This window comes from Nycticebus coucang, chromosome 5 (genome assembly GCF_027406575.1).
Source record: "Nycticebus coucang isolate mNycCou1 chromosome 5, mNycCou1.pri, whole genome shotgun sequence".
In the NCBI taxonomy this organism is placed as follows: Eukaryota; Metazoa; Chordata; class Mammalia; order Primates; family Lorisidae; genus Nycticebus; species Nycticebus coucang.
Window position 1 is genome coordinate 32,701,587 of NC_069784.1, and position 14,860 is coordinate 32,716,446.

A 14,860-nucleotide genomic window follows, 5' to 3' on the forward strand; every position below is an offset into this window, starting at 1 on the left:
GTGGCATCAGAGCTTATAGCAACCTCAAGCTCTCAGGCTTGAGATTCTCTTGCCTCCATCTTGAATACTTGGGCAACAGGCAACTGCCACAAAGTCTAGCTAGTTTTTTTTTTTTTTTTTGGTCTATTTTTAGTACAGATTGGGACTCACTCTTGCTCAGGCTGGTCTTAAACTTGTAAGCTCAGGCAATCCACCTGCCTCGGCTTCCCAAAGTGCTACAATTATGCCTGTGGCTCAAAGGGGTAGGGCGCCAGTCCCATATGCCGGAGGTGGCAGGTTCAAGCCCAGCCCTGGCCGAAAACCACAAAAAAAAAAAAAAAAAAAGAAGATACAACATGAGACCTGGTGCCTGGCCAACTCTAGTATTCTGTTTTATATGGAACTTGATTTTGCACTTGGAGAAGAAGGGAATGTATCTGAGTTCACTGCTTAGCTCTCAAGAGATAACATAAACATTCTTATAATAATGTAAACGATGATGGCTGCATTGTAAAATCAGCCCATAAACTAACTATAGAATACTTGACACACATTTTATCCGTTCTGTAATTACAGAAAAGACAAAATGTTTCCAGCCATGATAATGTAGAAGAACAAAGTCCCCATTGTTAGGAAATTAAAAATTGAGAGAAGAAATAGAAAGATGGGGCTATCACTGTCTTCATATTCAAAAATATGATGGTAAGAGATTTTTCTTACACTTGAAGAAAAAAATGATAAAAATTTAAATTTAAGGCTTAAAGTTACAAAATTGATCAGGGTCAAACTATGAGTAGTCATAAGAGCATATGAGGTGGAGACATGAGAGTAAGCGGCAGTGGCTGGGTGAACTGAATCCTCATCTTTCAGACCGGGACATCGAGGAACAATGTCTAGAGTTGATAAATCAAAAAAGTGGGAAAAAAGCATATTATTAAAATAGAAATATAACCACCTAGAGCCCTAAAATGAAACTCTTGCATGTGTTTGCCTCTGGAAAACAGAGCTGAAGAAGGAGACTGTTGCTTTTTATTCTAAACTTTCATGATTCAAAGTATAAAATCTTCAAGCCCTATGTGTACAATGTTAAAGATGTAATGTAAAAAGTTAAAATAGCTGAAAAAATTCAGTAGCCATTAATTTTATAAGGTAAAATCACATTTATAAATTCCTATTGAAAAATCATTTCAGGGTTTTATGTCCTGCGCTGCCTTCAAGCTAGGAAGGAGGTAGAAACGGGAAATGTAAATAGTCTGCAGATACGGAAGCTGTGAACAGTCTGCATTTTAATTTGGTTTTTATCCTATAAGGACTAGATTAAAATTGTGTTCTTTAAACTTCTAGCTCTGTCTTCCAATTGACGTGGAAATTTCTGTCTAATTCTTTCAACCTTAAAAAGCAGAACCCTTAGTATGAATTATTAACATTTATCACTTTATATAGACGTCAAGAAAAGCTAATAAGTGGTTACTTGGTTAGTACATATGCGGGAGCTGTACTAAGAGATATACAAAGATACCAACATATGATTCAAGTAGAAACTATATATTCTTTACTTTGAAGTAAATAAGTGATTGACCTTGAAAAAATATGTTCCTGTTGAAGACTCACTAATTAAAGGGGGAAAATTAATCTCAATCCTTTGAAAGTAATTTTTAAAGATGAACGTTCTTTCATTATCACTTGAGCAAACATATGTAGAATTTCCGAAGTCAGTTGAGTCAAAATTTGTTCTGGGTCTAGATCAATATAATGTCCCAAGTATGAAATGTACATCTAAAGGTCATTCCCACAAAACTTAATACCCAGAGGAAATAACCACATGGAAACACAATCAGTAAGAAATTATGGAGACTGTTTTGTTCCCACTCTCAAAGTGTGTATAGTTTTAGCAGGCATGGAGTCTGAAAACATTCTACATGGTCAAACTATAGAATTCAACTTCAAAGTGAAGTTTTAACCTGCCTTACCAGCCAAATTGACTTCCTTGGCACCCTTTCTTTATCACCAGATTGAAGCATGATTTGAGCAAAGCAAGAAGACCCAATCTTATATCTGCCTCAGATTGCACGTTTTAGATGCTGGAGTATGCATGGTCAGATGGGATTAGTTGAAGCCTGAGTAAGAACGACCTGTGGGGCTCATTCATCCTATGACTCGTATCTATTAAACATTTCCAGCCAGCATTTCAAGCCAGGGTGTCTTGGCTTTGGTGGTGTTTGTTTCTAATCCAGCATTACATCTTCATAGCAGAGGCTTTTAGACCCTCAGGTCTTTTAGACCAGGAATTAGGACAGAATTTGTACCTGGGGCTAAAATCTTCTGACTCTAAAACTAAAAATGATTTCACATTCTTCTTGTAGCAGCAGGCATTTTTCTAAAACATGTTAAAAGGTAAAAACAATAGTTACTATTTAAAGATTAAATGATTAATTTATTCATTTAACAACCATTTACTGAGAACTTATTTTGTATTAGAACTATTCTAGGTGCTAGAGATGTAAAGAAAAACAGGGAGGAAAGTCATATTTTATAGCTTCTCAAAATACCAATGCTTATGCCTATCCTTTCTGTTTCCTTTTTTATTCTTCTTTTTGAATTAATTTGCAAGGAAAACGAAATGAAGTTACTTCAGAACAAATACGTATTGAGAAGAAAAGGATGTAGCAAGGAATTCACTGCATATCTGTTTATATTAAATAAAAAAATACAAATTGAGCTTAAGGATGATGACATACAATAACACTGAATCTGTGACAACAGCTTTCTTAGATAATTAAAGTATACCTTATTTTAAGTCACATTCACCTCTTGTCTTCTTCCACAAAAAATATCCATAAACTGTTAAACATAGAAACAAGCAAATTCAACTAATCTCCAATGTTTCGTTTTCTATGAAAAATGAATGTGAAGGTTTAGAAAAAGCAAGTTGTACAGTTATATTTCTTATCGACTCTCACTGATTTGGTCCTATACATGTGTCTTAATGGTAACTGTTTTGTCCATATAAAGAAAATTTATCCAGGGCGGTGCCTGTGGCTCAGTGAGTAGGGAGCTGGCCCCATATATCGAGAGTGGTGGGATTGAACCCGGTCCCAGCCAAACTGCAACAAAAAAAAAAAAAAAAAAAAAGAAGAAGAAGAAGAAGAAAATTTATCCCTAGAATCAGTAAATGAATATAATGTTACAAACTTTAAATGTGAGCTTTCAGTGAATGGCTTTTAAGATAGATGCCAATCATTTTCAAAATATGCATGAGATACTATGTGAGCGTTGGTCCTAAAGAAAGATGCCTCGTACTTGGCCATGGAAGATCCTATGAACATTCATGAAGTTTGTGCTTTGCACTCATTGATTGTCCTCTGGGCAGTCATCTCCCTGTCATTCTCCTCCTTGTCTATGATCCATTAGCCATCTCCCATCTGCCCAGTGACTCTCCATGAGCAATGCCAGGATTTGTCTTCCTAGCACCACCTTGTACTTGACCTCAGTACACCACAGCTTTTCATCCTAGAGTCACATCCTTGAATAAAACAGTTTTTGTAGGAATAATTGAGAAGTATACTTGAACTAAAGAGCTAATGACTAAGTATTAACAATTTAAAAATATCCACATCTTAAATGAGTTTACAGTTTCTTAATCTGAGAGAGGGAGCACATTAACAATTTTGGATCCCTAAGAATAAACTTGCTTAAAATCCCCCCAAAGGCAAATAATAATCACGTATGGGGATGTCCTTCACTTTTCACTGAGTAGTGGACAGTTTGTCCATATTGGGTGACCTTAGGACACAAGCCTGTAGGTGCTTAAAAGAAGGGCTATTCGATGTGGCTTTTAAACAGGGGTGCCTCATCGACTCATTTATATTTACTGAGCACCAACCATTGTTCTAAATACCAGAGTTACAGTGAAGAACAAGACAAGATACCTCGTTCTGGTGAAGCTTACATTTTGTTGAGAAGAGAGAAAGAATAAATAAATAAATAAGCAAAATAGTTAAGTAAGTCTGGTAGGAATAAATTGAGTGCAAGTATTTAAGTTGGGACACATTATGAAGAGTGACTGGGTTGCTACTTTAGATCTGGGGAGTAGGCAAGACCCCTCCGAGTGTGATATTTAATATGAGATCTAATTGGTAAGGGTCAGTTATGGACCCCAAAATTAAAGGAAAAGACAGGCATTTGGCTCATTTAGTGGTGCAGTCACTTAGTGGATTTAGCCACTTTGTGGGTCAACCTAAGGGAAAGCAGAAAGTTAAAGGAGTTGGGTGTGGCTTAAAGAGTCTTCCTGAGTCTCGATTCTCACCTCTCAGTGTCTTGTGGGTAGCAACAGTAATAATATCGATCTCAAATGTTAACGATTCAGTAAGAAATACATGCTAAGAGTTTAGAATAGTATTTGGTAATAGACACATTCTTAAGAAGTATTAGCTACCATTGTTCTTGCAAAGGCCTTAAATCTGAATATGCTGGGTGAGTTAAGAGAAGCAGAAATAGAAAGAAGACCTGTGTGTTCAGGACACACTTGGGAAAGCAGATAAATTTGGGGTGGGGAGTCTGAATAGCCCAAATCATGCAGTTTATAAAATCAGAGTGAATACAGTATTTGGAGTTTTTCTAGGTATGATTGAAAGGCACTGGAAGATTTTAAAGTAGGGGGGAGGATAACAGAATATGAGTTGTATTTGTAAGAGATCAGTCTAGTTACCAGGTGGAAAGTTAATCGTAGAGAGGATAGAGGTAGGCAGAACATACCATTAAGAGGTTTTCACACTGGTTCAGGTGGGAGGTGATGGCAACAGTGAGGCAGAAGGTTTTTGGAACTGGGGTATGAGGCTAAATTTGATAGGACAAGGTGTTAGATTAGATGCAAGGATGGAAAGCAAAAAAAAAAAAAGGAATAAAGGAAGAGGAATAAAATATTGCAAATTAAAATGTAATCTAGGATAATATGCAGATTTTTGGCTTGTTTAGCTGGGTAGGTTGCAGTGTCATTTTCTCAGATGGGGGGACTGAAAGAGGAATGGGTTTGGGAGGCAAAATCCAAGAATCCAGTATGGGTTATTTTACATTCTTCATGACTATTATGCACACCAGTGACAATAGTATATAAATCTAAGGAGCACACAAGTCCTTCACTATGCAGTTTTGATTTCAGTATAACAATAATACAGAAAGCCAGGGGCTGCATGTTGCCTTAGGGAGAGGACAAACACAGAAACAAAGAAAGGCATTTAGAACAGAGCTTTCCAAACCACAATGTGTATAGGATTCAGCAGAGGAATGTAAGAATAAGCTGTATGTAAGTGGGATAGAAAAAATAGTGTGGTGTTAAGAAATCCAAAAGAAGAATGTATTTTAAGAAGATTGCAATGCTGACCTGTGGCTGATGTCCCTGAGATGTCTTGCAAGATAAGATTAAAGAGATGTCCATGGAATTTGGCAACAATTAAGTGCTTGGTGATGACAAGACTCAAAGGAAGAGTGTTCAGACTAGAAATTGGCTGCAGTTGATCTGAAAAGACTGTAAAACAAAGCAGCAGCTATAGAAGATTCAAAGGAGAAAAGTTATGAGATAGAGATAGGGAAATATGAGATCATGGAAAGATTTTATTGTTGTACTGATGCTACTGCTGTTTAAAAAGTTATCAAAGGAATAATCTAGTAGAGAGAAAGAAACTGGCCATATGAAAGGCAATAATTAAATAAATGAAGCTCATGAGCAGACAGTAGTTTCAGAACCATGTGTAATCATGCCTCTCTCTATGCCTTTATAATGTGGGACTCTGTGTGTGTTCTAACTTCCATTAATTTTCCAAGAAATTTTCTTTGTGTAGTATTCTTTGTATTCCCGCTGAGGTGGGAGTTAGTTAGGAAATCTGGTTTCCATCTTGGTCACAGCATTAAATCATTGTATAATGTTAGACAACAGGCTTATTCTCTGGCATGGAGTTTTCTCGCCCATGGAAGGAAAGTTCTGAAGGCTGAGGTTTTGTCATTTTAACTCAGGGGACATGGAATAGATAAGTGGGTGAACGAACTTTCATATGCTGATGGGGAGAGGGTGGTATCTGTGGTTGTGGTTAAACACACACACACAGACACCATCAGTGTGACCGTGGGTGTCATCATCCCTGTCTATCTTTATTCCTGGGAAGCCAAACACAGGGCTCTCATTGTGATTTCTTCCCAGTAGAAGCTTCCATTACAAATGGTTATTGACTTTCTAATCCAAATTCCATCTTGCCAAATGCAATTAGCAAAATTAACGTTACAGTAATTCGTAAAACGGGCTGCATTTTTAGTCATGATTCTGTGGACTAATGTAACGTGAATATGGGTACCCTCAGATTCTAATGAAGCACAGAAGTTTTAAAAATGAAGTAAAATAAAACAATAAAAGTCACTTTTTTATTTCTCAGCTTCTCAAAACTAGCTCTTTCTTCTTCAAATAAATCACTGTCTTTCTCACTTTACTCTCACTTTTTATGAGGACAAAGGAAGCCAGACAGAAAGGATAATTTTCCTAAATGCTTGGAAGACAAATGCTGCTGCAAAAGTGGAAGTGAAGAGCCTCCCTTCATTGATTTTTCCCCGGCTATGCCCTCTGTCTACAGTGATATACACGGAAATATCAGCATTTATAAAATATTGTGCATCTAAATTGTTCATATTCAGATAATACACTGAATCAGGAGTAATTTTAAAAAGTGACCATTTTATTTCCCTGATGACTTTCAGAGATCCAATTTTCATAATTTGCTACAATTCATATTTATCAATCAGTGGCTCAGGAAAAGAGAATCATTTGAGATTCAGCAGGAAGATCACTTGTTTGAATCAACAAAGCATAAAAACCATCTGTTCTCTATTTTGTTTATTTCTTTAATACATAATCATAACTTGTTATATCCTGGACTAACGGCTTCTGTATTTTAATCCTAAGGCCATGCCCAGATGAGCAAATTAAATGGAGTGGAGAATATATTTATGGGAAGAATGCTATTTCTTTTTACTTAAGGGCATCAGAGAACCCATGTAGTAAAAAGTACATATGATTTGAACTTTGGAGTCTATCTATTAATGATACTTAAGGTTTTCTCTATTATACATTTGGTAGTAAAATATATTTATATCATTTAAATTTTATTTGCCTGTCTGGTCTTACCAGTTGTGCTTCTGTGGGGAAGGGGGGGGATTAAAAACGGGCCAATGGACACGGCCTTCACCTGAATGAGTATCCAGTGGCTAGCTGGCTACTGGGATCAAGAATAATATTACCCTGCCTAAATAACCCAACTTTTCTAAAATTAGTATAATTTTACTCTTAATTATTTAAAAAAATTGCCTCAGTTCTTCTTTCTGCCTTTTCTGGAAGAAAGCTTGTACTTTTTTTTGAGACAGAGTCTCACTTTGTACCCCTGGGTAGAGTGCCGTGGCGTCACACCTCACAGCAACCTCAAACTCTGGGGCTTGAGCAATCCTCTTGCTTCAGCCTCACTGGTAACTGGGACTAGAGGTGCCTACCACACCCAGCTAGCTTTTCTGTTTTGCTCTTGCTCAGGCTGGTTTCAACTGAACTCAAGCAATCCACTTGCCTTGGTCTTGCAGAGAGCTAGGATTACAGGCTTGAACATCACCTCGCCCAGCTGAAAGTTGTATTTTGAACATGTTTAAGGAGAAGGCTACTTAGCATCCAAATTTAATGGTGAGCTGTGTTATGAAATTCCAATTAATTTGAGAATTCATGCTTGCCTCTGGAAATGCAGGTTTTAAATCCTTAAAAGGCTTATACTTTAGTTGTAATTTAGTTGAAAATGTAGGACATAGAGAGGAAAATTAATAATAATACATTTATGGTAAAATTTACCAATCACCAAAAATTTAGTTAAATATAACAAGGATTCCAGGAGTCTAGAAGAATCATCAAGTGTATAGGCAAGGGAGAAACTGCCATTCTACTTTGCCACCTGGAATTTTGGGGAGAGCAGGACTATTTGGTAATGACTTATGTGAAGATCTCAATTTAATTTGAGGGAATAGTCTTCTAAATTTCCTCTTTATATTTCTGAGTTAAATCTCTCTCAGGCACACAGTTTGACTTTTCTGTTAATTCTCCTAATGCCTGCATTCACTGAGCTGTTCAGTCTTTTGCTTACTTAAAGCTTACTTAGCACTTAGCTAAGTGGAGCAAAATATCAGATGATGTGGAACCAAGTGCTGCATTGCCACTGAAGAGAGCGACAAAGACAAAGGTGAAAAGGGTTGTGCTTTTTTTTCTTCCAAAGTTTTTGGTTTTGTAAAAAATATAGATATACTTTATATTGGATATATACTGATTTATTTATTTATTTATTTTGAGACAGAGTCTCGCTGTGTTGCCCTTGGTAGAGTGCTGTGGCATCACAGCTCACAGCAACCTCCAGCTCTTGGGCGTAGGTGATTCTCTTGCCTCAGCCTCCCAAGTAGCTGGGACTGCAGGTGCCCGCCACAACGCCCGGCTATTTTTTGGCTGTAGTTGTTATTGTTGTTTGACAGGCCCCGGCTGGGTTCGAACCGGCCAGCTCTGGTGTATGTGGTTGGTGCCCTAGCCACTGAGCAACAGGCGCTAAGCCTGATTAATTTCTTGAAAACAACTTAAAGATTTTTATTTTAAAAATAAAATTTTCTCATAAACATTCTGCAGACACTAATTTTTGTCTATTCCATTTCAAGTGTATCCGTGAGAGTCTCTGAGAATTCAACTGGAACAGGCCATGAAAGGTTCGTGACTCCTCGGTTCAGTGACAACTCATGTAAAAGGGAGCCAGGATTGTTTTTTAAAAAAAGAAAACGGACAGTCTCCGTAAAATGTGTCAATGTACTGTCTCACGGAAGCGGGGAGAAGGTTGGGGAGACCACGCCAGGGGAATATAACCACACTAAGGGGCATTCAGGAAATAGGTAAGGTGGGCAAGAAAAGTGTCCCAGGAAAAGGTTGGGGGCAAGTACAATGTTTGGGCCTTACAGAAAGCACGTACAGTTGAGGAACTGAAAGATCAAAATGGCTAAAGCTTAGAGTGAGTGTATCACTAGCACATGGGAGAAAAACTCAAGACCTGGAGAATCACAGTCCATTTCCTCAAGACGAAACATGCAAAGTGGTTAGAATTCAATTTTAAAGATAAACCACTTAACTACAGGGTTAACCTGGCATTTGGAAAGGATAGCAATCAATATTTAGTGTGCTGGAGAGGGAATGACTTCAGCTAAAACAAATGGCTAGGAGGCCACTGCAGTAATCCATCTGAAAAACGATGAACGATGCTCTGGATGGGGTGGTGGAAGCGAGGACGCCAAGAGAGGTAGCTTTGAGAGACCCGTGAAAGGGGAGAAAGAAGACGCAGGCATGCCTGTGGGAGGGAGCTCCGAGAAGGAATTTTCTTTTCCACACAATCAGGCAGATGATGGTTCTGTTCATTAAATTAAACTTATTGGGCATTTAGGGTATTTCTCTATTATTATGTGTATTGCACAAAAAATCTCAGCTTTTGAACTCAGGACATGAATTTCAAGTTATTGACAATAACACGTATCTTTGGCAAATTCATTTTACATTTCTGAGTACGTTTTAATCAAATTGCTGATACTAATGCCTAAGGCAGAGTTCTGCATAGATTTAAATTAGCACATGTAAAGCAGCCGTCACAGTGTCTATCGAGTGATAGGCACTCAGTATTGCTGGAGTTATCCACCTGTGTGCCTTCTGTACTCACTAAAATGTAAACACCTCGACAGTAGGGGGAGATGGTCTTCTACCCATCTCTGCATCTGCTGATACCTAGCTAAGTGTCAGCAGATATTAAGGAGTTGGTAAGTACTTGTTCAATGTACAAGTAAGACTATTTAGGACACAGATAATTTTAAAAATTAATATGGCATACTTCATTGCTGCAATAGTCTGATTTTTTTTCTGAATGTATTTGTCTTTGTCCATTCCTTGAGAGGTTTTTGTTTCTGGTCCCTGTCTTAAACATTGTTATTTTTGCTAAATTTTAAGCCTTTTTAATTTTGTGAAGGCAAAAAGTGGAAGCCTAATGAACACATATGTATATAAAAATAAAAAAAATTAATATGGCATAAATATAGCAAAGACAGTAATCCAAGTCTTAACCACTTTTGACCTCAAGTTTCTACTGCTGCTGATACTTTTGTTAAAAATGAAGTCTCAAAACCATTTGTGCTAACAGAAAGATGCAGCCGGCGCTTTGCTTCACTAGATGGCAAACGCCATTGCACTAAAATAGAATTCACAAGAAGGAGTTGGGGGCGGAGAACTAGGAAGTTGGGAAGCCTGATTATAATCGACATTAAATATCTATTGGTGATCTCAGAGCAGGGATGTGTACGAGCTTTAACCATGCTTTTATAGTCAAATTCTCACACACCTATCATATTCTACATGACTACAAATGTGATATGATTTAATTAGGCATAAGGGATTTTATTCTGTTCAATCTCTCATAGGAGAAAATTAAGCACTTTGGAAAAGGCATTACTATACCTCATGCAGGCCAATAGGGTGCATTGCTGTTGAAGCATTTTCCTAATTCCTATTATCCCTAACCCTTCATTCTCAGGTAAAAATATGCTAAATGGCACCCTAGAAGTCTCAATGACTTGTGATTCCTTCAGGGTCTTATGATTTAGGAGTAACTTAAACATTATAGGCGATAAGACTACTTTATTTTTTAGTATTTTAAAATTCATGGGATGTATTCTATACCATCTACTTAAAAGCAAATCCACTGAAAAAGCGAGGGGAAATGCATCCATCATGGTTGAAGTTTTGTCGTCTCTCCTTAATCCATTTCTACCCTCTGCTAATTGGTTGTGTGGGTCGAGAGGAGCTTGTGAAGAGGGAAGGCGCTGTCGATGAAGGAGTCCTCTTGCTTTTGTTAATGCATTGCTGATCCTGTAATTATCCCGTGTTCCGCTCTGGATCTGAGCGGCATAACAACTGGAGTTTAGACCCTCGTGAAACACCGAAACTCTGATGTGGTTTTCTCTCTACTCTTTCCCTTAATGGTCCTGATGTTCACTAACATCTGTTTTCTCCCCTGAGACCATGTGCTCTGGTATTTTGATATTCAAGTGCTTAATTATGAGAAAATGTTAGGCTTGGAATTAAAAGATTCTTAGAAATTAATTGACCCAACCTGTACCAATTGCCAATAAATATAAATATGAACTGATTAATACCTGTGCCAATTTCCAGGAAGTGTAAATATTAAGTGTAGTATTATAACCTAGTGCTGCTCTCAAAATTACACGTGATTTCTTCTGCAACTGGAGCTATGTGCCAGACACCCCTCTTTCAATTATATTGTTTCCTTTTATAAAGGAAAATGTGAAGATTTATTTACTTATATTTAAGGGACCGTGTAGCCTCACATGTCACATGATTACTATTGTAGATCTCTGCCCAAACATCAGTTTGAATTGTAATTCAGGGTAATAGTTCAGCTGATAAATATTCTCTCTGCTCAGGAGATGCTTAGTAAGTGGATAATTGATGTCAACTTGGTGGGATGAGCAAAACTACCCACTTCTTGAGACAAAAAGTATAAAAGCGTTTGATTCATTGTTTGTGGGACTGGGCTCTCTATTAATGAATTGGGAACCAAGGACTGCTAATCATCTAGGCAAAGTTCAAGGTAAGAACTATTTTTAATATTTTACGGAGTCATCTCAGTTAACTCATGGAGCAGCCAAGTCATTAAACAAGGAAGTTGAATAGTGATTTTACATATTGCTGGTCTGATCTTTGTATTTTATGTTTTAGATTAGTTAAAATAAAAATGAATGTTAACTAATGCAGTTTATTTGAAAGTTTCATTTTTTTCAAACTTTGTGTCCCTAAGGAAAAGTTAATTAAAAGGGTCTATGATGTTAAAAAAAAAAAAAAAAGGAATACATACATATATACAATGAATCATGGCCTAACATTTAAAAGTATTACCCAAGGCTCAATAAGAAGAATGAAAAGGATGAATTTGTGTCTACTTCAATTAACCCTCTTTGTCTGAAACAGTATTTCAACTTCTTCTGTATTGGAGGTGGTTATTTGTGGGGAGTTGTAGGTAGATTAGAGAAATAAACAACCCGGGTTATGAAAGAGCAGAGGGGAATGTGGAATTACCCAACTGAAAGAGAGAGGTTTTTTCTAGCTAAGTAAACACTGACAGAACAGAAGTAAAGTTCATTTCTAAAACTGAGCAAATCCCAAGAGCTTTCTTGTTCATCATTCAACAACATAACTCACACACTGTAAAGTTCAAGAAGTTTACTAGGGAGAACTATCCTGTCCTGGCTTTAGTAGAGCCCATTTGTACTTAGGAGATGCCCCTGTGTGGCCTGTGCTCAGGTTTATTTTATTGTGACATGCTAGGAATAAAAGAGTGAGTTAAATCTCAGGGTCTGGAATGGCTCTTCTATGACAAACGGACATCTGCCAAAGAACTCAAAGCTTTATACAGACCAGTCCTGTTATGTTTCATTAATCGAAAATCTTTAACTGGATATTTTTATCAGTTAACAAAATATGCATCTGGACACATCTTTGTAACCTCCAAAGTAATCTGGATATGGAGCACTGGAGGTAATTCTTGGTTTGAATGCGTAATTCTTGGTTCTTCTTATCTTACTGGTGGAGACATCATCTGGTAAGCCATGCAACTAATATAAGCATTGAACTAAAACTATTTCTTAACTGAAAAAGAATAAAATAGAATAGGGGCGGTGCCTGTGGCTCAGTCGGTAAGGCGCCGTCCCCATATACCGAGGATGGCAGGTTCAAACCTGGCCCCGGCTGAACTGCAACCAAAAAATAGCTGGGCGTTGTGGCGGGTGCCTGTAGTCCCAGCTACTTGGGAGGCTGAGGCAAGAGAATAGCTTAAGCCCAGGAGTTGGAGGTTGCTGTGAGCTGTGTGATGCCATGGCACTCTACCGAGGGCCATAAAGTGAGACTCTGTCTCTACAAAAAAAAAAAAAAAAAAAAAAAAAAAGAATAAAATAGAATAGTAGAATTTCTTGGTCAGTAATATTTATCTATTGTATATCAACCATCAACTCCTGAACTTGATTTGTAAAAGCAGAGCATCTGAAAGAAGTATTTCATTGCCATGTCAAATAATTAACTTTCAGCTTGTCTAGCCTTAATCATACCTGTGTTATTTTTGACTTTAATAGTATGTGGCTAAAAGGATGTATTTTTTTTTCTACAAGTACAACGGATTATTCTATGTCACTTGACATAGCTAATACTGTGTTGAAAAGTTTAGAAATTATTCCTATGAGTCCTTATAGAATTAATTTATTCAGCAAATATTTATTGAGTAATTTTTCTTTGCCAGGTGGTATTTTAGGCCTTGGGAGAGACAGACTGTACAGTGAACACAATAAACATTATTTTTGTCCTCATGGAAGAAAAGCCCAGCAAGAGACATTCAGTCTCACAAGCAATGATAATGAAAAAGTCCAGTATTAGTGAAGTGTCAGGGATTGGAAGTACAGGGCACATAGGCTGGTCTGGGAGGACCCTGGAGGAGTCTGGCAAGTTACGACATTTAAGCTGAGACCTGAAGAGTGAATAGGAGTCAGTCACATGTGGCAGTTGAAAATGTGTAAGAGAAAGTACTTAGGGGAAAGGGTGTTTCAGGAGCAGGAACAAACAGCCACAGCCTCTCATAACAGCCCCATGGAAAGAGAGTACCAAGCAGACATGGCAGGGACTTAGTGTGTGAAGGAAGAAGTGGTAACAATCTAAGACCGGAGGAGTAGGGAGGGTGACACACGAAGGGCCTGAACAGCTGTGGACTGTATTTTATGACACAGAAATTCACAGCTTTTAAGCAGTTCAAATACTAATAATTTCAGATTTGTATTTCAGAAAATCCCTTTGGCTATAATATGGGCCATGTGTTGGAGAAGCAAAAGCTAAAGTCATAGACTGCACGTGGCTGATGGCTAGGAGGCCAGTCACAGAGGAAGGAGCGTGGACCTGGCCTGACGCAGTAAGGAGCAGAGATTCCTGCACGTGCATTGCTTTCAGGGTTGCTTTATTCTCTTCTGCTTCTCTTGGAAATCCTGTGCCGAGGCAGTGGAGCCTCAGCTGTACCGATTTCTCACATTCTTTTGAGGCTGTGATAACTGAATGCAACGTGGCTCTCTTTTGAACATTGAAAGCACATTTGGAAAATAGTCTTTATGATGTTTTCGTAAGCCATTAAATTTCTATTTTAAATGTTTACATTTATTCACTCAAGTTTTCTTTACTAGAAATTGGTGAATTGTTTTCTTTTTTTTTGGCAGTTTTTGGCCGGGGCTGGATTTGAACCCATCACCTCCGGCATATGGGGCCAGCGCCCTACACCTTTGAGCCACAGGTGCTGCCCAAATTGTTTTCTTTCAAAGGCTGTTACTCCACCTCCCCTTGATGCTCTTCCAGAAAAGCGTTTCTTTATCTTGGGAGCACATTTGTCTATGGGTATTAAGTTGCCCTCCCAGTTATGTCACATCATGTCAACAACTGAAAGATTACTTCTGAGTGGACCCCTCCTTATCTGATTCACGGCCACTTCTTTATTTTGCCTGTAAGTTGCATAATAGCCCCACGAGAGTAAGAAATAGCCTTCAATTGAATAATTAGCTCATGGATGCGATGAAAGAGTTTGTAAACCCAGACCGGATTGACCCACACGTCTTAGCAGGCAGGAACGCGAGTCCATACTCACATCGCATGCTTGACCCTTTGCATTGCGGGGACTATGCACCACCCATTTTTTTCTTGAGTAAATCAGAGCAGTTGATGGCAATTCTACTTAGCAGAGGAATTGTGTTG

General features: G+C 38.0%; 1 protein-coding gene across 4 annotated transcripts in view; it reads right to left on the reverse strand.

Moving 5' to 3' along the window:
* OLFM3 (olfactomedin 3) overlaps positions 1 to 14,860 on the reverse strand; it is a 199,636-nt gene that overhangs the window by 8,439 nt on the left and 176,337 nt on the right. The gene's annotated exons all lie outside the window — the stretch shown is intronic.